Source organism: Enhydra lutris, unplaced genomic scaffold, assembly GCF_002288905.1.
Source record: "Enhydra lutris kenyoni isolate GAN:26980312 unplaced genomic scaffold, ASM228890v2 scaffoldscaffold24, whole genome shotgun sequence".
NCBI classification, from domain to species: domain Eukaryota; kingdom Metazoa; phylum Chordata; class Mammalia; order Carnivora; family Mustelidae; genus Enhydra; species Enhydra lutris.
The window spans coordinates 31,437,608-31,459,758 of NW_019154108.1; the positions used below are offsets into that span (position 1 = coordinate 31,437,608).

Here is a 22,151-nt window from a genome sequence, read left to right on the forward strand (position 1 = left end):
GGAGCCCGATGTGGGACTCGATCCCAGGACGCTGGGATCATGACCTGAGCCGAAGGCAGCTGCTTAACCAACTGAGCCACCCAGGCGTCCCTAGCCTTGTTATTTTAAAGAGGGTTCCTGGAAAATCTCAAAGGATTTGTTTCTCACTTTGTGAGAAATGTTAAACTAATTAAGTTTATTCAAATAAACTCCATGGGAAGCGTTGTCAAATAAGTGATAACTTTCAGTTTTATTTGTATGGATCCATGCTATTAATATAAGTATTTCAGAACTGTATGAAGTTCACAGAAATTTGTCAGTACTCTTTATGTTCGTGATGTTTTGAGCATCATGTTATCAGTCACAATTCTGGTTATCACATCAAAGTATCATATGTCACTGAAACAAAGTTCCTTGACAGTTACATTAGAATGACCTCTCATCAGGTTTTTATCCGTGGCCATTTTGCAGTATTTTGTCATTCAGAGACAAAAGACTTGTTTTCTTACTCCTGATCCTTCTCTGAAAGTGTCTGCAATCTGCTACAGGTGAGAATGCCAATGATGCCATCACTCTGAGATCACACCAGTGGACTAATCTTCCAAGCAATGAAGTTGATGGGGTCATAAAACTGCTAATCAAAGATTAACCAGAATGATAATTAATTACCTGAGACTGAATTAACTGATGAGGAGGGTTATAATTTTCTAACAACTTTTTGAAACATTGCTCATTCTATAATTTTTGGGTTTCCTCTCAAACTATCTATAATTTACAGCAACTTGGTAAAGTATACTTCAGTGAAAAGAGATGAGACAATTAGTTTTTCTCCTCCCTTGTCCTTCCACAGCTCAGAACCTCTTACTATTTTTGTTTTCATGGCAATATAGTTATTTGCCTAAGTCCAATAAAAATCGGTTTTCCTTGTAACAGGAACCAACTGAAAACATTGATTATATTACCGAGGCTTTGACTCAACTGTCATACTTAGGAATGTTGTATACAATTAGATATGACCAGACAGTTTTAAGGACAAAGATGGTCTTTATGCAGCCAGTGCTAATAAAAGTCTCTTGAGGAAAAAAGTGGTGGGTAATTGGCTTACAGTCTTCCCAGCCTTAAGGTGAATAAGGAATGCCACTTCCTAGGAGACCCAGGAAACTTAAAATATTTTGAGACTCTCAGAAAGAGAGGAATACAGCCAAATCTATAGGTACTGAAGGCAAAATCTAGTAGCAAGTTCCTGGCTTCCTAGCCATGAGAAGCTTCTAAATCTAATATGAGAGTCCTCATTAAAAATTCTAGCAAGGCAGACTTAAAAATTTGAGTCTCGTGTTCAGGAGATTAAGAGGTACCACCCTCCAGTTAAAAAATAAGTGAGACAGGGCAGTGTAATGTACAGCATAGGGAATATAGTCAATAATATTTTAACAACTTTGTATGGTGATACAACATAACTTACTGTGGTGACCATTTTGTAATGTATACAAATATCGAATCTCTATGTTATACACCTGAAAAAAAAAATTTGAGTCTATATGGTCAATCCCCGTTCTTGCTGCACTTGTGTAAATAATCAGGCCAAAGTTAATGAGACTAGCCTTATTTTGCAAACAAAACACCTTATCTTTGACAGAAATGGGAGTGACTATAGAAAGAAAATAATGTTTCAGCAGCTAAATGAATACACCTTGGGGGGGTCTTAATTTCTACTCTTGTTCACTGAGTTTAAGGTTTTGTTATCTACCTATAAATTGGACTAGATCCTGAATTCTTCTGGCTTCCTCCAATATCTGGCTATAATTCCCCAAACTAACATTTCCAATTTTTCTCCAACCCTCCTGCCTTGGAAGCAGTGAGAACCCAAACTGTCCTTTTCTTGAAGCCCTGCAAGCTGAGGATAGCTGATTTGATTTAAACATCTGAGAAATCGCCCCAACAGATCACATGTGAGCAACCTTCCTGCCTGCAGCCATGTGGGCCACTCGGAAAGTTCACTGAAACACGTGGTGACCCCAGAGACATTCAAATTGCAAACCAGGAAAATCTGTCAGATTGTCTCTGCCTGTCCTCACTCCACCATCTCCAAGATGCTTTGAACCCAACATCTAGAAATCTTAACTGCCTGCCTTCTGGACTCAAAAACGGAGTTTAGAGTTTGTTCTAAACATTAATCTTTGTTTTTCTTTTGTCTCTAGAAAAATGTCTTCTTCAATGCCTGACTGCTCATACCACAGAGAGGTCTACTGTAGGTGGGTATTTACTTCCACCTATATACTATCACCTCCTGAAATGAGACACAACTGTTTGACAGGACTGACCACTTCCCAGGACAGAAACTGGTTCCGTGGGTTGTGGGACAGTCTACCAACTCGGGGTTTGGACTATGAAATTTCTTGGAAAAGTTTCACATGGTGGAATGACAGGGTTCAGGACGTGCTACCCTGGAATATGGCACCTTGGCATATTGAATATTATATGACAGGGTTCAGGACATGCTACCCCAGAATATAGAATATATTATAAACTGAAGGAATTTGAGAAATAGCACATGCAGGAAGGACTACCTGAACTTCCCCTGAAGTAGGTAATAAGGCCCTCAAATGAGAGGTGTCCTCCCTGTATCCAGAGGGAAGGAGCATACTTCTCTCTAAAGATGGAGGGACACCAAAAAGACACTTGTTTTCCTCTGTTTGCTACTCTTAGCTCATACTCCTTTTTTTCCTATCGTATTTTTCATTTTCCCTCTACTTTTGATGAAACCTAGGATAAAAATTGGTTTTAACCATTTTTTTTGATCTTCATTTCCTTCTGATGCCTCCGCACATAAAATTTGTATTAAATAAATTTGAATGCTTTCTTTCAAAAGTCTTCTGTTATACAGAACTTAGAAAGGAAATTGGTATTTTCTCCTCTACAATAAAGCACCAGATGACTTCCCAAAACAAACAAAACAAACCAAAACAAAAAAAAACAAACCAAAACAAAAAAAAACACTTCTGAATACTCCCCTTTCTGGAGGCTTATATTGATTGTCCTCTTGAGGAAGAAAGAGGAAAGTCTGAAAACATATCTTTTAGTAGGGCATTAAGTATTGTTTTACCTTGAATCTTATTCTGAGATAAACAGGAGCCAAGAATTACTTAATCTGAGCATCGACTACCATGTGTAAGCTCAGGTAGGAGCAAATACTCTTAAGAATATTTATAATATTGGGGCGCCTGGGTGGCTCAGTGGGTTAAAGCCTTGGCCTTCCGCAGGGGTCATGATCCCAGGTCCTGGGATTGAGCCCCGCATTGGGCTCTCTGCTCAGCAGGGAGCCTGTTTCCCCCTCTCTCTCTGCCTGCCTCTCTCTGCCTACTTGTGATCTCTGTCAAAAAAAAAAAAAAATCTTAAAAAAAAAAGAATATTTATAATATTAAGGCTGAAATTACCATGAACATGTCAAAACTTACTTGTATTGGAATTTTGCAAAGTTCTGAGGATTTACCTTCTTTAAGGGCCTCAGTAATCTTCAAAGAGGTGATAACTGTACCTCATCAGTTCTCTTCAGATTTTAGGCTCAAGAAAAGTTTTTTTAATTAAAAGAAATTAGATAAGAGAAATTTTCCTTGTATCTGTTTTAACTCATGTTTTTAAGTGAAGAAATCATGCATTATCAAAAATGGTGTCTGTTCTATTTTTCATCTAATCTCATTTAGCAATAAATATTAGGAAGGCACGTAGAAGTAGAAAATAATTTTAGAGCAGTGTTTCCTAGATTCTTCTTTCCTTCATATAATCTTATAATGTGATTACCTACATAAGATATGTGTTTTCCTTTGTTCACTAAACATTGTTAAATACCATTTTAACAGGAAAGATGATTAATCCATATTTTTTACTTGGTTAAGGTTAACATTTTATCAAGTTATTATTTCTGTAGCAGGCGGTATTAATTCAATGATGCTGGCAGTGGCTTTCAGTTTGTGCTAAGAGAAAAGATGAGCATTTGAAGGGAAACAGTTGCTTGCTTTTAAGTGTGATGTTGAGTAATGACTAAGTACATTCATTTGCACAGTCAGTATAACCTCCAGAAAGATTTTTCCATGACTTTTCCTCAAGTGGATCATGTGATCTGGTGTTTATCATTGACTTGAGTACCTTCAAGTCTTACAAGCCATGTAACGTGACCATGAAATCAATCAGCTGTTTCAAAGGTCTCTTTGCAAGCAGATTTTATTTTTTTATTCTGGGAGGGGGTGGTATCAGGTTATTGCAATGAAGGCTGTACAGTCTGTGTGTGTATACTGGAAATTTTTCTCCCCTTGCCTTCATGTTCTTTACAGTGACTCTCAATGCACAGATTTCTACACTACTTTTTAGTTGTCTTCTCCAAACAGTCACTGCCAGCAAAGAGTTAGCTTTGTGCTAAGGTGAACAGGCCATTATGTTTTTAAAAATCAAACAGTGTGTATGGCATTTTGTAGCTGTCTTTTATAGATGACAAAAAGTCAATGCCTGTGAGATTGTAACTTCTGCTCTTTCTTCTTTATTTTAGGGGTGATGGGGAAGGAGCTAATCTCTAAAGAATGGTGAAGTCTGTGAAGAACCTGCAGAGATTGTTATGGTAGCACATGGAACTGATGGATCTTCTGGATTTCTACACCTGCAATGTTCTCAACGTAGGTTTCCTCTAAAAACTGTCTGTGGGTCCTTTTTTCTTCTGCAGGACATGTGTACACAGTTGTTGTACAGGACCTTTAATATGCTGGCCTTAGACTGTGCTAATGTGAAATGCTTCTCAGATGATTTTCTTAAAAACTGGGTTGTTTTAACACTGAATGTCAGCATTATTATCTGATGAGAGCTACCTCTCCATTATACATGCATACACATGTGAAATTACGAATGAGGCAGTGATGTGTGAAATACATGGCTAGTATTTTGGGAGCAGTGAGTTTATTTTTGGATAAAAAAGTTATTCTCAAATCTATTTAACAAATACATGCATGCCAAATGTCCATGACGTGTACAGATCAATGTCTGATGCTGGCTAGAATTTAGAAACAGCTCTACATTCTCATCCCTGTCTTCAATGACCCACATCCTGTACTTGTTAGGTATAAGTGCTGGAGTGATTCAGAAGAGGTCATCACTGACAATGAGATTAGAGAAAACGTGGACATAATGAACTGGGTTTCAGGATTTGTTTTTAGGCTATATTTGTATTACGCTTTTATAGATTTCAGAGAGTGCAGGACACCACGTTCTGTTAAATAGTAGGCAGTACCTCAAAAGACACATATCAGTTGTCAGAGCAGCTTCACTGACCAAAAGAAAACTTCAGATTTTGAAAAGGTCATTATTCTTTCATTTTATTTGGGTTATATTTGTATCCTGGACATAGATAATAATCTTCTCAAACTAAATTGGAGTCATCTAGACTATAAGATACACCAATCATGTCATACTCTCTCTGTCCTGGAGTTATCATCTCCAGTCCACCTTTGGTAATACTACTGATTTTAATTTTCCAATCCTGACAACCACTACTATGCTAGATGAAGTGGACAATGGGGATAAGTTGTAGTCTTGCAAATATTTGAAAACTTTTCCTAAGAGCACCTAGGTGGCACAGTTAGTTAAGCAACTGACTCGATTTTGGCTCAGTTCATGATCTCAGGGTCATGAGATCAAGCTCTGCACTGACTATGGAGCCTGCCTACGATTTTCTCTCCCTCTCCTCACCTGCGCTCTCTCTTTAAAAAAATAAAATAAAATAAAAAACAAAATAAAATAAAATAAAAACACTTTTAAAATATCTCATCAGGTTTCAGACAGAACAAAGAATAAAAATTCCTGGCAACACCCCAAAATTCCCCCAACGCCCACTTTTTTTTGTTTTTGTTTTTTTTCTAAACCAAAGGTATACCTATTTCAAGTGACTCCAAACTGATGAGCCTTTTATGACTTAAAACCAATGAGCCTTTTATGGCTCAAACATGGACACAACCAGGCTTCCCCAAAGAGGCTGCAGAAGATATAGTCCTCTCAAGATCTAGAGTCACCCCCAAAGATAGCCAAAAGAAAGACTAAGACAACACCCCTGAGAAGTAGCAATAGTGGGGAGGACATTAGCCACAAATGGGGTGCCACATCCCTGGAAACCCCAACCTGCATCTGGCCAACTGTACACACAAGTCCAATAACTCATATGCCCCAGCAGGGAGAAAGGCAAGCCAAGCTTTCAGGACAGGACATAAGGAGACAGACAGAAGATGGAAGAGAACAGCTATCCCTGGGAGGGAGAGGATCCGTACTCAACCGGTTACCCAAAACCAAATTCATGAGAGTCACAATTCAAAGATCTGATTTTAACAACTATTTTTCTCTTGCTAATCTGAACTTGGAAAGGAAGGGATAAAGAAAAATATTTCCTTCCTCTCTTTAGTGTAGACTGGGCACTACAGACAGAGATGTGGGAGAGCTGACTATGGCAAGAAGTCTTACCTTTCCTGGACTTTTGTCAGTTTTCCCAAGATTCCATCTGCAGACTATGGATTGAGTGGGGTGCCCCAGCCATGCCCTCATGGTCACCAGAAACTATAGGGGAGGAAAATATCTTTTCTCTCTCCCTTCTAAAATTTGACTGGGTCTCTGTAACAGAAGACAGAGTAATAAGAGAAAAGCATACCAATTTATATAACATAAATGTTATGTGACAGAAGGACCTTCAGAAGGAAATTAAGACCAAAGAAATGTCTTTATACTAGATATGACAAGGAATAGAGTCATGGAAAAATGTGATGAGATAAAGAAGTAGTAAAATGGGGACACTTAGCAAGGACTATTCTTTAAATTCCCGTTGGCATTACTCCATCAGAGATAAGGATGATTCTTTCCTCTGGGTTTAGTGAGGGCACCTCTCATATGTGGGTCTTATGACCTGTTTTGGGGGAAGGTCAGAAAATCCTTCCTATACCTGCCATTTCTTAAATTCCTTCAGCTTAAAATATTCAACATGCCAAAGTGCCATATTTTGGAGTAGCATGTCCTGAACCCCATCATTCTCTTTCAAACAAGTTGTTTCTGGGGTACCTGGCTGGCTGAAACAAGTTATTTCTTATGACTCTCAATGGAAGAGTTTTGCCTGTTAGTAAGAATGGGTATATAATTCCTCCCCAACCCCAGATTCAATGCAAAACACTTCAATCAAGCACACAACAACGTGGACTTCTTTGACAGTGCAAACCCAATGGCTGGAGATTCCCTAAAAATGCTGTATTATATATTTTTAAACGATTTTTTAAATGTATGGCAGAGCCAGCTATAAAGACAGAGAAATGTTCTAAGGCAGAAATGGTAAGAAAGCACAAATCTAGAGGTGAGTTAGTTCTGAAACCAGCATGTCCTAGGCACATGTGCACAGTCCTGGTGGCTAGCACTTGAAGTGGGGAGAGGAGAAGCTATAGGAAACAGGATAACAGGAGGTGCAACTGGGGAGCCTAAGCAAAGCGTAGAGTCAGAGCACAGCCCCTCCCACAGAAAGCCCTAAAGGGGGGATAAATTATAAATAATTCATCTTCCTGTCAATAGGTACAAAAAATTGATCAAAAGAAGAAAAAAAAGAGATAAATGCATACAGGTAAATCTAAATACTGTATTATTTCTGGGGTTAAAAGATCAAGTCCCGGGATGCCTGTGTGGCTCAGTCAGTTAAGCATCTGCCTTTGGCTCGGGTCATGAAACCAGGGTCCTGGGATCGAGTCCTGCACAAGTCCCACATCAGGCTCCTTGCTCAGCGGGGCATTTAGTGCTCCCTCTGCTGCTCCCCCTGCTTATGACTTGCACGTGCTCTCTCTCTCTCTCTCTCTCTCACAAATAAATAAAATGTTAAAAAAAAAATCAAGTCCCAGAACCCACAATACCAATAAAAATAGTTTGTATCAGAAAAAGACTGATCTTGGATGGCTCAGTCAGTTAAGTGTCTGCCTTCGGCTCAAGTCATGATCCCAGCCAGGTCCTGGGATTGAGTCCTGCATTGGGCTCCCTGCTCAGTGGGGAATCTGATTTTCTTTCCGCCCCCCGCCCCCAGCCCCAGCTCATGCTCTCTCTCAAATAAACAAAGTCTTTGAAAAAAATTATGTTATCTCGTAGCTGTGTAACTTATTTCAGTTTATTAAAATTTGTCAAAATTCAGAATTGAGCATATAATCCCAAAATACAATGAAATAATATCTGTTGTATAAAGATTATTTTGTGAATTTAGAAACTGATCCAAAAATCAGAATGTTCAGTAAAGCTTAGTAAGTCAAGTGTTTCCAATGATAGTGTTATAAAGGTTGACTCCAAGGACAAAAGAAAGTGAAAAACCCTTTGTTCGACAACCCACATATGGATTATCCGTGCCCTCGCCCCTTCCCCACTTTAAATTGTCCATGGCCAATTTTAAATGCTGAGTAGACGTTTTTCTCTTCTACACAGGACACTTCCAGAACTTCCCCATCTGTACATTTTAGAGAACAGAAATTTATTTCCATGCCTAAGATAAACTTCAAATCACAGATCTGCCCCTAAACTCCAATATAACCCAAAATACAGTATGAATGCTTTAACTTTTTGTTTCTCCCAGTACAAAGGTTTGGCTAACAACTTTAAAGCAGTATGTCACATAGTCAACAAAGTGATATAGTCCTCTCACCTGGAATAAAAGCTGAACTGTTTCGCAAGACACCAACTGGCAACCACTAAAACTAAAGAAGAAAGTTCTATTTGACTAGAAATGTAAAATCCCGCATGTACACACAGACTCTGATAGGGCACATGGACTTCCAGGAGTAGGAAGCTTCAACAGAACTGGACAATGTCTACACCTGAAGGTATCAGAGCTTGCTGTCCGGCAGAGTAGTTAAGGGCTGTGGCCCTGAGGTTAGGATGCCCGGATTTGGATCCCAGCCCTGATGACGGTTTAACACAGGTAAGCTATTTAGCGTCCATATAGTCCAGACTCCATCTGGGAGGCAGGCACAACAGCCCTTCACAGGACTGCAGTAAGGATTAAATTAGATATGACAGACGTAAAAGCCCTCAGCATAATAATCACACGGTAAATATTTCATAACTATGAGCTAGCCATGGAATTATTATCCTGTTTCTAATATTATTTTACAACACCACACTACCAGAAGTGTCAAAAAGCACCTCAAGCAGTGGCTAAATAAATTATATTTTTGTCACTCCCTGACAGGAAATAATGCAAATGCCCACCATATAGCATTCCGCAAACACAGTAACTAGATCCAATGCCAAGCAGCCACATATTAAATCATTAAAAATTATTAAGGCATCACAGTGGAGACTAATCTGCTCACTCAAGCCCAAAGAACTGATCACTAATAATCAAGTCACAGTATTGAGGGACTAATGAAAATTTTCTACAATACACTGCTGCAGTGACCTTGAGGGGGCAACCATAAAAAACCCCAATAAAGTCAAAAAGAATCAAGAACCATACAAAGTGTTCTATGACCACAGCACTCCATTATGCCAGCCTCACAGCCTGGGCAGCTGGGGGCTGGCAGGAGCTAAGGGAGGCTCTTCACAACAGCTGAGTTCTCTCGTGTTCCACAGGAACAAGTACCCATAGCAGATAATTCTAGAAGTCCGGTTTGTGTTTGACATTGACAGCCTAAGAAAACCTTAGCAGTCTCAGTGAAAGTAACACCTATGCCCAAAACCTACAACTCGGGGATGAAAAGAAAAGACTGAAGAAAAACTGAATTCTTACACCACCCCTGGGGCCAAAACTATTTGAGACCCAACTGTGAACTGGCAGCTACCACCATCAGTATCACCTGCACCAACTCCTAGAGCAGGAATCTAAGAACCACTTACCCGTAGCCTCTAATTCACTCTTCATTTCTAAGCAGCCTTTTTGTCTCAGTTTAAAAAGATCGAGAATGTCTAAAATTCTCTTTGCAGCAAATGGAAATGCATTCATCATTACTCCCCATTATCCTTTTCAGCTGGCAATAACGTGTGGTTGTAAAGCAGAAAAACAAGAAAGAGTCTGGGCGGTGTTGTCAAAGCTCAGATTCCAGCCCTGCCCTGTAGCCGGCTGTAATACGAGAAAGTTCCTGCTTCACATTCCAAAAGAAATTCATTCTTCTGTGATCAGCCCTCTACTTTAACTGCCACCTCTCTTTGTGTCATTGTTTTTATCCACGTGCACCAAATATTTTGTAAGCATTTACTGAACTACTTTAAGCTAGAAGCTACATTATGGCACCATCCTTGAAAGAAACATTTATCCATAATACCCTGATTGCATTTCATACAAGTTTAAAGTGGAACACTGCTGTGAGTGCATGGATATTAAAAACAATTCTAGAAGCAACATGCTGCTTATACTCTCTAGGAAGTACCTGAGGGTAGATGCCAAATTTAAGGCTCTTTTGAAACACAGCGGAAAACGGTGTACAATCAAAAGCAGATGGGCTTTAGAATTTTAGTTCCACTGTCTGTGTTATAAATTTAGACAAATTACTTGATCTCTCCAAACTTTGGTTTCCTCACCATAAAAGGGAAATATAAATATCTACCTTAAATAAGGTTATTGTGAGGGCTGAATACAATGTCTCCTAAATGCCCTGTGCAGTGCCCAGTATGTAGCATATGATCAATAAATAGAAGCCAGTGTTATTAGAGACATTTTCAACAAGAGGAACACATGTAGTGGTGACTTACATTTTTGGGTGGAAAAAAATTCATCATATTAACAGAACTTATTATTACTGTTCTAAAAAGAACAAGTGAAATCATAAGCTTCACAGGAGAACCTGTAACTCAATACCATAAATTAGGAGCACTTAACTTATGGCAAGGTGGAAGCCAGGAACCTACAATTAAGAAGTGAGTTATATTTCATAAGAAGAGTATTTAAACAACAACAACAAAAAAATGTAATGAGATTACAGAGGAAGGACCTGAAGAAGGAAGAAAGTCATGAAGCAGCTACACTGATATGTCAAGTTGAGAAAGGTCCTACCTCTCCCCATTATCATTTCTCCTCTTCTTAACTCCTCTAGGGAAGAAACATGTTCTTCAGAAACTGGGAGTCCAAAAAAGTAAGTCTGAAGAGACCAGGTAAACAAGCAATCTCTCTATATTAAACCATATACTAACGCTCTAGACTGACAGGTTTTTGTTTGGTTCTACAAATTTCACTTTAAAATACATATACAATTTAAATAGTGTACCTTAGGAGCAGGTCTATTGGTCATCCACACCTTCCTCTGAATTAACATAATCAAATAATTAAGGAAAATTTCACTGGGAGGAGAGGTTAAGGTAAGAGGGAGAGAGAAATGGGTGATACAGCAGAGCAGGGAACGAAAGAGCCTTAAGGGTTCCAGAGAGACCCATACTCGACAGATGTCCAAGTACCAGCAAGGCTCCTTAGAATGAAACTAAACACTCCAGGTTACTCTGTTCTGAACACGAGGGAAACGGCTCCAGGGTCTGGTTCAGAAATAATCACATTGTACAGTCGGAGCCTCATGTCTAGTCATCTCAAATTTGATCCCATACACTGAAAAAATCTGTTAGACTACTGCCGAGTCTACATCCATAAATGGTTTTATATCTTAAGATGCAATTATTGGAGAAAATGTCTTTTTAAGGCAGTCCTCTTTGGAGAAGGTATCCACTGAAATACTACATTTTGCTTTCTACTCAAAACCTGAAGGAAATAACCCTTTGAAGAGGAAAGGGAGAAGCTGCTTCAAAATCCTGCACCTTCACTCCCCTTTCCAACTGTATCTTCCTAGTTATAGTCCAAAAGGCAAAAAAAAACCGTAATAAAATTGGAAATAATGCCATAGTTAAGTATACTGTTTCAATTTGATGAGATGAAATCTGCAATTGAAATACAACCCCCCAAAAAAGGGCAGAGCTTATTCAGAAGGACCAGGCCTGTTGACCACAGAGATGAAGTAGCACTGTCTATGGTCAGAGATGTGCCCCTGCCTGGAGATATTAAAGCTGAAGTAAGAAACCACATTGAACAGCTGTGGGCTGGCACGAAGTAGCTGGAGTGAGCATAAGCGAAGGGGAGAAAGAAAAAGGATCTCTAGTGACAGCTTCTGATCAAGACTCTCAGCCAGCAGCCAGGATACAGTATATAAACGCTATCATTTTTAGTACTTCGAGCCAGGCATTATGCAAATGAGTGCATGGCGTACATCATCTCCTTTACTCCCTCTACTGGCTATGTGCAGTGGGTATTAATATGCTTATTTTGCAGGTAAGGAAGTAAACGTGGACGATGCCTAAACCCCCACAACCTTCTAAAGGACCCATTTACTTCCTACAATGTTTTCACGATGCCCCACAGAACCCTTACAATTCCCTCTTGGAAGGATTTCCAAACTCCACCCTGTGCTTCTCAGACAACACTTGAGTTCCAACAGCTCCTATTTCTCTACTAACCTCCTCAGGAAAGAAAGCTCTCTCAAGCAACTTCTTCTGAACCACACATTCTCCCCGACTTGAGATCCTCTGGAATATCCCCTGGGAATCATCTGATGGCTAGCTTGTACTTCGCTGTGAAATCTCTCCAGGTCCCAGGGGTAGCCCATGTTACTGTGGCCCTAAGCAGATATGCTGTCCACCTGTGCACACCATGGGACACACCCACTTCTCTCTGCCCACCCTCCCCCCAGTGTCACCAAGTGGCCTGAATATCATTTCCATTCTCTGGACTATCAATTCATACTCAATCCCTTAAGTAAAGACTCAAAATCACCCTCTCTTCAGAAAAGCCCTTTACTTCTCTGTAATCACTCTCATAGCAGAACCATCCTGGATTGGAAATCAGATCCGGCTTCTAATGATGGTTCTTTGATTCACTGTGTTACCTGGACAAAATCATCCACCTTCCTGGGACTGGTTTCTCAACCACAAATGAGGAGAATTTGACGAAATAAGCTCAAAACTAATTCCCACCGCTTAAGAATTTTTTATGCAAAAAGGCTAGTAACAACTTATAAAAAAAAAGGTTATAAAATTCTTAAATTATTCAAGGTACTCCAAATTTTAAAAATTAATACACAATATATAAAAACCATGAAAAACAGAACTTTTACATTTCAAAGGGTGACAAGGTTGATTTAATTGTCCATTTTCTATTCTTTATTTGACACATGAATGAAGACCCAGGTAATCCCTTGGAAGCTACTGGTCTATGAATACAGACATTATCCTCATCAGTACTCACTACCCAGTATTTTTTTTTAATATTTTTTATTAAATATACAGAGATCACAAGTAGGCAAAGAGACAGGCAGAGAGAGAGATGGGGAAGCAGGCTCCCTGGCGAGCAGAGAGCCCGATGCGGGGCTCGATCCCAGGACCCCGAGATCATGACCTGAGCCGAAGGCAGAGGCTTTAACCCACTGAGCCACCCAGGTGCCCCTACTACTCAGCATTTTAACATACCAAACATGTTTCAAGAATTGTGAAAGTTGGTCTTATGGTCAACCTGGTTGGAAGGTATTTTGTAGATGTGGTTAGTATTTCTTCAAGAAGCTGACTTTATATAAAGGAGATTACCCACAATTGTGTGGGTAGGACTCATCTACTTAGCTGTAGGCTTAAGAACAAAAACTGAGGTTTCCCAGAGAAGGAATATCTGCCTCAAGCCTGACAGCATCAATGCTTGCCTGACGTTCCAGCCTGTCAGCCTGCCCTACAAATTCTGGACTTATTAATCCCTACAACTTCATGAGCCAATTCCTTCAAATAAATCTGTCTTTTTTTTTTAAGCATTTTATTTTTTTAAGATATTATTTTTTATTTGACAGACAGAGATCATAAGGAGGCGGAGAGGCAGGCAGAGAGAGGGAGAGGAGGAAGCAGGCTCCCCACTGAGCAGAGAGCCCGACGTGGGGCTCGATCCCAGAACCCCGAGATCATGACCCGAGCCGAAGGCAGAGGCCTAACCCACTGAGCCACCCAGGCGCCCCCAAATAAATCTCTTTTGAAACACACACACACACACACACATGCACACACATATACTGGCTCTGTTTCTCTGGGGAGCCCAAGACACCAACATACTCAGACTCAGACTGGTATTTTTTTTCCTTTTTGTTTTTGTTATTGTTTGTTTGTTTTTTAAAGATTTTATTTATTTAACAGAGAGAGACACAGGAAGAGAGGGAAAACAAGCAGGGGGAATGGAAAAGGGAGAAGCAGGCTCCCCGCTGAGCACAGAGCCCAATATGGAGCTCGATACCAGGACCCTGGGATCATGACCAGAGCAGAACGCAGACACTTAATGACTGAGCCACCCAGGTACCGCCCCCCCTTTTTTTAATAAGGGTTAACAGATGTCTGTTTCTTGTAACCTCTTCTTTAAAATATAAAAGCATTTTTTAAATGTTAAAGTATTTTAAATAAGTGCTCAGAAGGTTATTTTTAAGTTAGTACTTCCTCTACAACGCCAACAAACTAGCAATACCGCTATCACTGTGCTTTTCTTTACTAAAACACATAGGAGGGAAAAGAACAGTGATATTTCCTACATGGAATTTTTAAGCTCCAAAACTGATTTCCGAAGACTGTGAGAGTCTACTTTTTTTTCTCACTGTCATGGCTTTGAAAGTATTTCCTCACTACCCGTTAGTGTAACATCACTGTGGGGAAAGTCAACCATCAGCCCAATCTCAAACACTGAGGAACCATACCATATAGATATAGACCTTGCCCTACTTGGTGACATTTGCAAAATCAAGCTGAGTATTCTCCAGCTCTAATTTTTATTGTTGATCCATCAACTGGTGAATCTTCAACAGTGACATAGAAAAAGATTTCTGAATCACTACACACAAAACTACTAAGGATCTAAATCACACACTTAGTGACATCAGTTCACACACTGGTGCCATTCAAAAAACATTATGATACATGATAACTAGAAACTTGTTCTGTAAAGAGGCCAGTAGTGTTTAGGCCTTGCAGGCCATAAAGTCTCTATGGCCACCACTCACACCTCTGCTGGTGTCGCCCCAAAGCAGTCAATGACAATCCATAAATGGATGAGCATAGCTGTGGTCCAACACAACTTTATCTACTAACACAGGCCATTGTTAGCGGAGTGCGGGGCGGGGTGGGGGGGTGGGGGGGTGTACTTTGCTGACCCCTGCCATATACTCAGGAAATCACCCAGGTGGAAAAGACCCTGCAGATCACATGGTACAATATCCCACTTGATGCCAAAATGCCTATAATTACATCCCTGACAAATAGGTATCTGGTCTCTGTTTAAGTCCCAGTGACAGGACAGTTCCCATAATTAGACTCTTCTCCAAGCTAGACAGTGTTTCTCCATGAGGGACACCGAGATTTTAGGATGGGATATTTTCTTGTTAGGTAGGACTGCCCAAAGCACTGTGGGTCATTTTGCACCCCTGATTCCCAAATACTAAATGCTAACTACACACACATACACCCCTCACTGTGACAAACAAATACTTTCCCACAGATTTCCAAATCCCCTGGGGTGGAGGTGTTGGCACCCAGTGGGTCAAGATGCACTGAACTGTATCAACAATGGGAGTACGTGGTAGGCGTCCTTTGCAGCCATTCCTCCTTCAACCTACAGCAGACAGAATAAATCACAGTATTCTTTAATACCGAGGGTGGACTCTGCCTCTCATTTTTAACAGTGTTCAAGAATGAATCAGAATCATGATGTTAGCACATATTTGTTGTCCCTAATCTAAAAAAAGTTCTGCATACACACTCTGAAGAGAAACTGGCTTTCTCTGATTTTATAAGGCTGAAACATAATACGGTTTAATTTTAAAACCTATGGAGCTTTGTCAAAGTTTGGTTTTGAGAATGGCTGAGGGGCACTGAAGGCACCGAGGGCCACTGAAGGTGGACTGAGGTTAGGAGTGCAAGACACGCAGCAGCCCTGGGCACAGCTCACTTCTGCACCATGAGGTCATCCTGTGTCCTGTCTGAGTGGTGAATATCCCACCAGAAACATATGTGGGCAGAAAACCATGCTCCCGATGAGGAGCATGAGCTATGTAGCTATCATCAATCCAAAGCCAGCCCTGGCTCCACAAAAGTCTGAAGAGCTAAGTATTATAAATGTAAAAGACAAAGCTTAAAAGGATAAGCAAGTAAGAAAACTGAGACCAAAATAGATCACTACAGGCTCAAATGCTGAACCTCTGAGACCCAGGCAGGATCAAATTTAACAGGAATAAATGTAAAGTCCTGTGGTTCAGTTAAAAAATAGTTGCACAGGTGCAGGGGCCAGACTAACAGATTTCCCATGAAAATTTGGGGGGCTTTGACTTACTAAATGCTTAATATAAGAGCAAGATGTGTCTTCTTAAATGTTAATGTAATTTTAGACTTCAATAATATTGAACATGCAGTAATAGAACCTTACAGTAAGTAATGGTCCCGCCATTTGCTGCCTTAATCTGATGTCTAAAATAGTGCAGACAATTATGGAAGCCATATTTTTAAGATACAGCCAACCTAGTGCAGCTAGAATAGTATGATCAGGATGGTAAGAGATCTAGGTAGTGGCATTATTTAACCTGAGAAGACACATTTATCCTTAAATACGTGACAAAATTTTACATTACAAAGAGAAAATAGACCTATGTTGCTCTGGATGATATAACTAAAACAAATAGATAAGAACCACAATAGGTAATTTGGATCTGTTATAAGTAAAAAAATAATCTTATAAGGGAGCCTCCCAACAATGAACTAAGGCTGATTAGGAAGAGGTGAACACCTTGTTACTCTAAGTTTTCCTGCAAGGGCCATAAAAAAATCCCTTCCCATAAATCCCAGGAAGGGAAGGGTCATGAAAATATCCAAATTAGGTAGAAGACTGGATTAAATTACTACTACCATCTACTCTAATCCTGAAATGATATTATGTTAAGTGCAGAAGAAAAGATTAAGTAGAGTCAGTGCTTTCTTCCCTTAACACCAAGTTCAGTTGGTGAAAAGGGAGAACAAGAAAGCCAAAGGGATTTTAAAATACATCCGAGAATATGTGATATAGAAGGACCTAAAAGTGAGATGCAGTAGAACAGGTGACTCAGGATAAAGGGTATATGGATTTGGGGTCAGAAGACCAGGGGTTGTATCCTAGATTGAACACAGCCTCATTCCAGAAGATATCGGGTAAGTGACTGAATCTTTCTACAGCTCATGGTTTCCATCTCTGACATGGGATACTACCTGTCCTGCCCTAAGGACCAAATGACTAGATAAGAGAAGCACTCTATAAATAACTTATACATAAATGATCAGTCATTCATTATTCTACTTAGACTCTTCAAGCTCTGCTCATCGCACTTTAAAAAGGATATGAAAAACCTGGGATCTCGAAACCAACCAACATAAGGTCCTGTGAACAGACTAAAGACATAGAAAGAATATTTTTAGGTACAAATCCTAAAGGTATAAAAATAGTCTTACCTGAGGGATTAACAAGGTATTTATTACAAAATAGGCTAAATGTCCTTAAAAAGGATACTGTTCAGCTGTTTTCAATAACCAAGGACTAGAGATTAAGAGGAGGCAGTTTTGGGGCACCCAGGTGTCTCAGTCAGTTGAGTGTCTTGGTTTGATTGAGCCAAAATCCTCTTGGTTTTGCCTCAGGTCATGATCTCAGGGTCCTGAGATCAAGTAGGCAACCACTCCTTGCTCAGCAGGGAGTCTGCTTGAAGATTCTCTCCCTCTGCTCCTTCCCCCATGCATGCTCTCTCTCAATTAAATAAAATAAATCTTAAAAAAAAAAAAAAAAAGAAGCAGACTTGAATGAATGTAAGCAAGATCAGGTATGTCTAAGGTAGAACATTTACGTGCTTGTTTTGAGATCAAATGAAAATGTATAAGCCACAAAGCAACAGACATAGGAATTATAACCCCAGTTCAGGATGATAAGACCTTGGAAGAGGCTACAGAAGTCTAGAAATCAAAGCGCACTGGTCGTGGACTGGTCAACATTCACCACCCTTCAGTGAGGCACGTCAGATTGTCTACCAACATACTTTCTAGCACTAGCATTGGGTGAATTAGAGCCAATCAATTAACTATTAGTTAGGAAAGAAAAATAAAGTTAGCAGTTCTATTCAGAAGTATATTTTACATGAGCCTTCTACTGGGGGGACCTGGTTGGTTTGGTCAGAAAAGCACGTGACTCCTGATTTCAGGGTCATGAGTTTAAGCTCATGTTGGGGGTAGAGTTTACTTAAAAAAAAAAAAAAAGTGTTCTTGTTCTTAAGTGATAAAGCAAATGGGGTAAATGGGGTAAAATGTTAATAGATGAATCCAAATAAAAGGTATACAGGTGGTTCCTTGTACTATTTTTATTTTTGCAACTCTATTCAATCACTGTGGAAGAGTCACCACTTAAGTTTAAAATATTAGGTCTTGACTCTGATAGTCCTTATCTGCATAGTAGTTAGCTCTTATAATAAAGTCTAGAACTTGATAATGCATCACTTCCTAGAATCTGCCCTACCTCCTCCACTTTAATTAAGACAAATCTGTTCAAATATACTGCCTGGCCTTCTCATCAATCTCCTCGCTTTCTTCTTCTAGATATTGAAAATAAACACCAAAGCTAAAATAAACCTCGGTATTTATTTTTTTATTCACATTTCAACCCTTCCTTCAAGCCTTTCCATGATTCCTAATTACCACGTAAACTTGTGACTTCAAGAGCCTCTGCCAGGTCATTCTCATGGAGGTGAGAGAAGTAGGAGGGATCCCTCTTTCTGCCCCCTGCAGGCAATAAAGGACTCATTGTAGGGTACTTTAAAACGATGATAAAGCCACCTAAGTCTTTCTGCTTTTATTATCACCAAGCACCGCCAATTCTAAACAATGTCAGGGCTAAGATACTCCCAACCACCAGAGACCGCTCCCACCATCACCTCTTAACACGTCAACAGTAATGGTTGCTTCCCCCACATCTTTTATTTGAGTTTTCTTTTCATTAGGATCTCAAATTAAAGCAAACCAACAAAGAAAAGTAGTAAAAGAGCAAAGACTAATGGCAATCAGTGTATGTTCTAGAATATCTCCAACTGTATCACTTTAATAGGAAAGTTCGTGTATAATTTAATGTGATGCCTCACTCTAAGCAAAACTGAGTCCATTTATATAACCCAACCTATTATGATTTAGCATTAAAACTATTTTTTAAACAATAATAAAGTAAACAAATGGCTCACAGACATAACTAAGTGTCTGGAGGGTTGAAAATTTGCCAAGATTTATGGGATCAGACTCGGGAGAATGAACAAGACTGTACCAACAGGACTGCAGCCCTTTTGGCCGCTCTGATCCCCCAAGTCACACTGGGGCCAGGTTACCTTAGTCACTGAGAGAAAAGGTCTAACTTTGCAGAAAAAAAAGACAGAAGTCCTTCTAAAAGAAGGGGTTGACTATGCCTCGGCCAACCTTGCTAAGGGCCATGCTTACATTACAGACAAGGCAGCTGGCTGGTAAGTTAGCAGAAAATCAACACTCTCCTTGGAATCTCCTTGTCCAAAAGCAGTATTCCTCAGCAGTAACAAATACTCCTGATTCCATCAAGTGGCAGAAAAGGCCTTTCTAACTAGGGGGTATAGATAACTGAGAATGGACTATGTAATTATAAAATTGACAATAAGAGAGCACAGAACCAAAAAACAACATAGCAAACTACTTCATATATTACAAACAGGTGATAATGGCAAACAACAGACTGTGTAAATAGATGTATACAAAAACAGACTTTGGGCTATCAGTGTTTTGGTAGTTCTCTCAAAGTACAGATATGTATTTTGCCATAGCAGAAACAAAAAGAAATAATAAATCCATAAGAATAGCTAGTAATTTGCTGTACCCTCATAAAAAATTTCCACTATTGGTTAAACTGTAAAGTGTATCTAAATCCTACAGAATAACACATAGATTTATCCATAAAAGCTTAATAATTTACTCAATTAGGACAAAGAACAAAAATTCCAAAGATTATCCAGAACATAGACCAATCAAATTTCAAATATATCATTCAGACATATAACCAGAAACTTGCCATAGAAGGCGAGCTCTTGTGTTTCAAAAACAAGCCTTTCCTCTACCCAAACTAAAGTCTTAAGATCTGCACACTTTCTCAAGTGCTTTACCTCCCAAAAGTCAAGGGAAAAGGGAAAGAACACATTTTTTTAAACCAAGATTTTATGAAAACTGAGGACAAGCCTTGTCAGAAAAAGATTATCTAATTTCAAGAAATGAGATTAAATTAATATATATGTATGTAAATGTACACAAAGGTTAATTCAATAACTATAAAGACCAGTGTCTTTTCATTTTCTAATTTGAGAAATTATTCAATATGCTCAATTACATGTTAAAGCATTGTTTATTCCTAAGCATTGCTTTCCAATCATGTCCCTAAATATAAAGAAACCATAACTATGTCACTCAAGCACAGACTTTCAAGTCCATCAAGAGTTTATGCATGTTACTAATACTGTAATCTGAAATCTGGAACAGAGTAGATTTTAACTGTTTTCCCCACACACACACCCCCAAAAAAGATGATTAAGTATGTGTGGTGATGATCTGTCATCAGTTTGATTGTGGCAATCATTTCACAATGTATATGCATTATCATACTGTACACCTTAAATAGATAAAATTTTTATTTGTCAGTTATACCTCCATAAAACTGGGGATGTGGGAGGAATTTATAAGCTAGCAAGACAGTAAGGCACCAATAAATATAAAATATTCTGGTTTATTTAATTAGTGCAAGTCAGACCACCAAATCAGATCCAAAAATTCCCTGTACCAATAAAGTAATTTGCAAAATAAAAAAGTTTAACACTTGAAATAGCAAATACCTGCAACAGGCAAGGGCTCATCAGATCTCACCCTCCACCAACCACAGTGGGATGGCTGTCCCTTGCTACCCTGCCCAGTTTGTACACCCGAGGCTCACAGCCAGCTGTCTCCATAATTACACTTACGGGAGACATTACATGATATAGACTGGGAAGCACAAATTCATTGCAGCCAATAAACCTTATATATAACGCAGACAATAGCTGAAATTAATAATGATTACCTCCGGCAAGGTTACAACAAGCCCATACACTTCACTGGACACTAAGGAAAACTGAATGTGTTTAATGTGTACATGACGACAGATCTGGGGTCATTAGTATTTGTTAACACGCTGTCAACTACAACGCAGTAGAAATGAAAGGTAAATAAATTCTCAGGAACTAGTCGAAATCGGCTGCAGGGCTCTGTAAAGTTGCGCTTTCTGGTTAAACCGAGCAGGAAGCAATAGGTAACTCGGTGGAAGCGCGTCGGTGAAGCAGAAGCCAAGCGAGTCCCACTGCCGTTGTGAAGGCACATTCAGAAGCTAACCCAGACCGCTGCCCACTCAGGGAAGACCGCCCAGCAGGACCACGGGTCTCGGGGGCGCCAGGTTGGCGCCGTCAGAGGATGGAGGTCCCAGCCCCACCGCGGGGCAGACGACTACAGGTAGTGCATGACCTGACGGCTCTGACAAAGCCAGCGGCACGAGTGACCGCGGCCAGTGGAGAATCCACGTTTCCCCGGGAATGCGAGCTCTCCTCCGGAGACCCGCACTGGGTGAGCACACACACGCCCCGGTAGCCGGCACCACCTGGCACGCGGGTCCCACGAGCTCGGCGTCCAGCAGCGGGCGGCCGGCCACCTGCCCTACCCTGAGTCCGCACCTTCCCGCCTGCGACCCCCGGACGACTGCTGACCCTGGCCGCCACCTCCGTACGCCGCCCCGCGGTCCGCGTCCTCCCGGCTCCCGCCCTCCTGGACGCACCCCCTGCCCAGGGTCGCCCGCGGCCCCCGCCCCGAGCTCCCCCTCATGCCTGTCCTCGGGGTCACCCGCGCCCGCGGCCCCCGACCATGCTCGCCTCCCTCAAGCCCCGGGCCCCGGCGCGCCCTCCGGCCGGTGTCCGGCCACCGCGTCCCTACCCGGTCTCCCCGTCCCGCAGCGCGGGGTAGCAGCGGCGGCGACGGGGCCGAGACACCTCCACTGAGGAGACGAGAGCCGGGAACGCGCCAGCTCGGATGCCGACCCGGAGCCGGCTTCCGCCTCC

General features: G+C 40.6%; 1 protein-coding gene across 1 annotated transcript in view; it reads right to left on the reverse strand.

Annotated features, from left to right (window-relative positions):
- The window catches only part of LOC111150740 (dispatched RND transporter family member 1), a 181,786-nt gene extending 159,640 nt beyond the window's left edge, over nucleotides 1–22,146 (reverse strand). Inside the window, exon 1 of the mRNA XM_022508318.1 lies at nucleotides 22,027–22,146. The gene's annotated coding sequence lies outside the window, so the exon portion shown is untranslated. The remainder of the gene's footprint in view (nucleotides 1–22,026) is intronic.
- Between the last annotated feature and the right edge of the window lie 5 nt (nucleotides 22,147–22,151).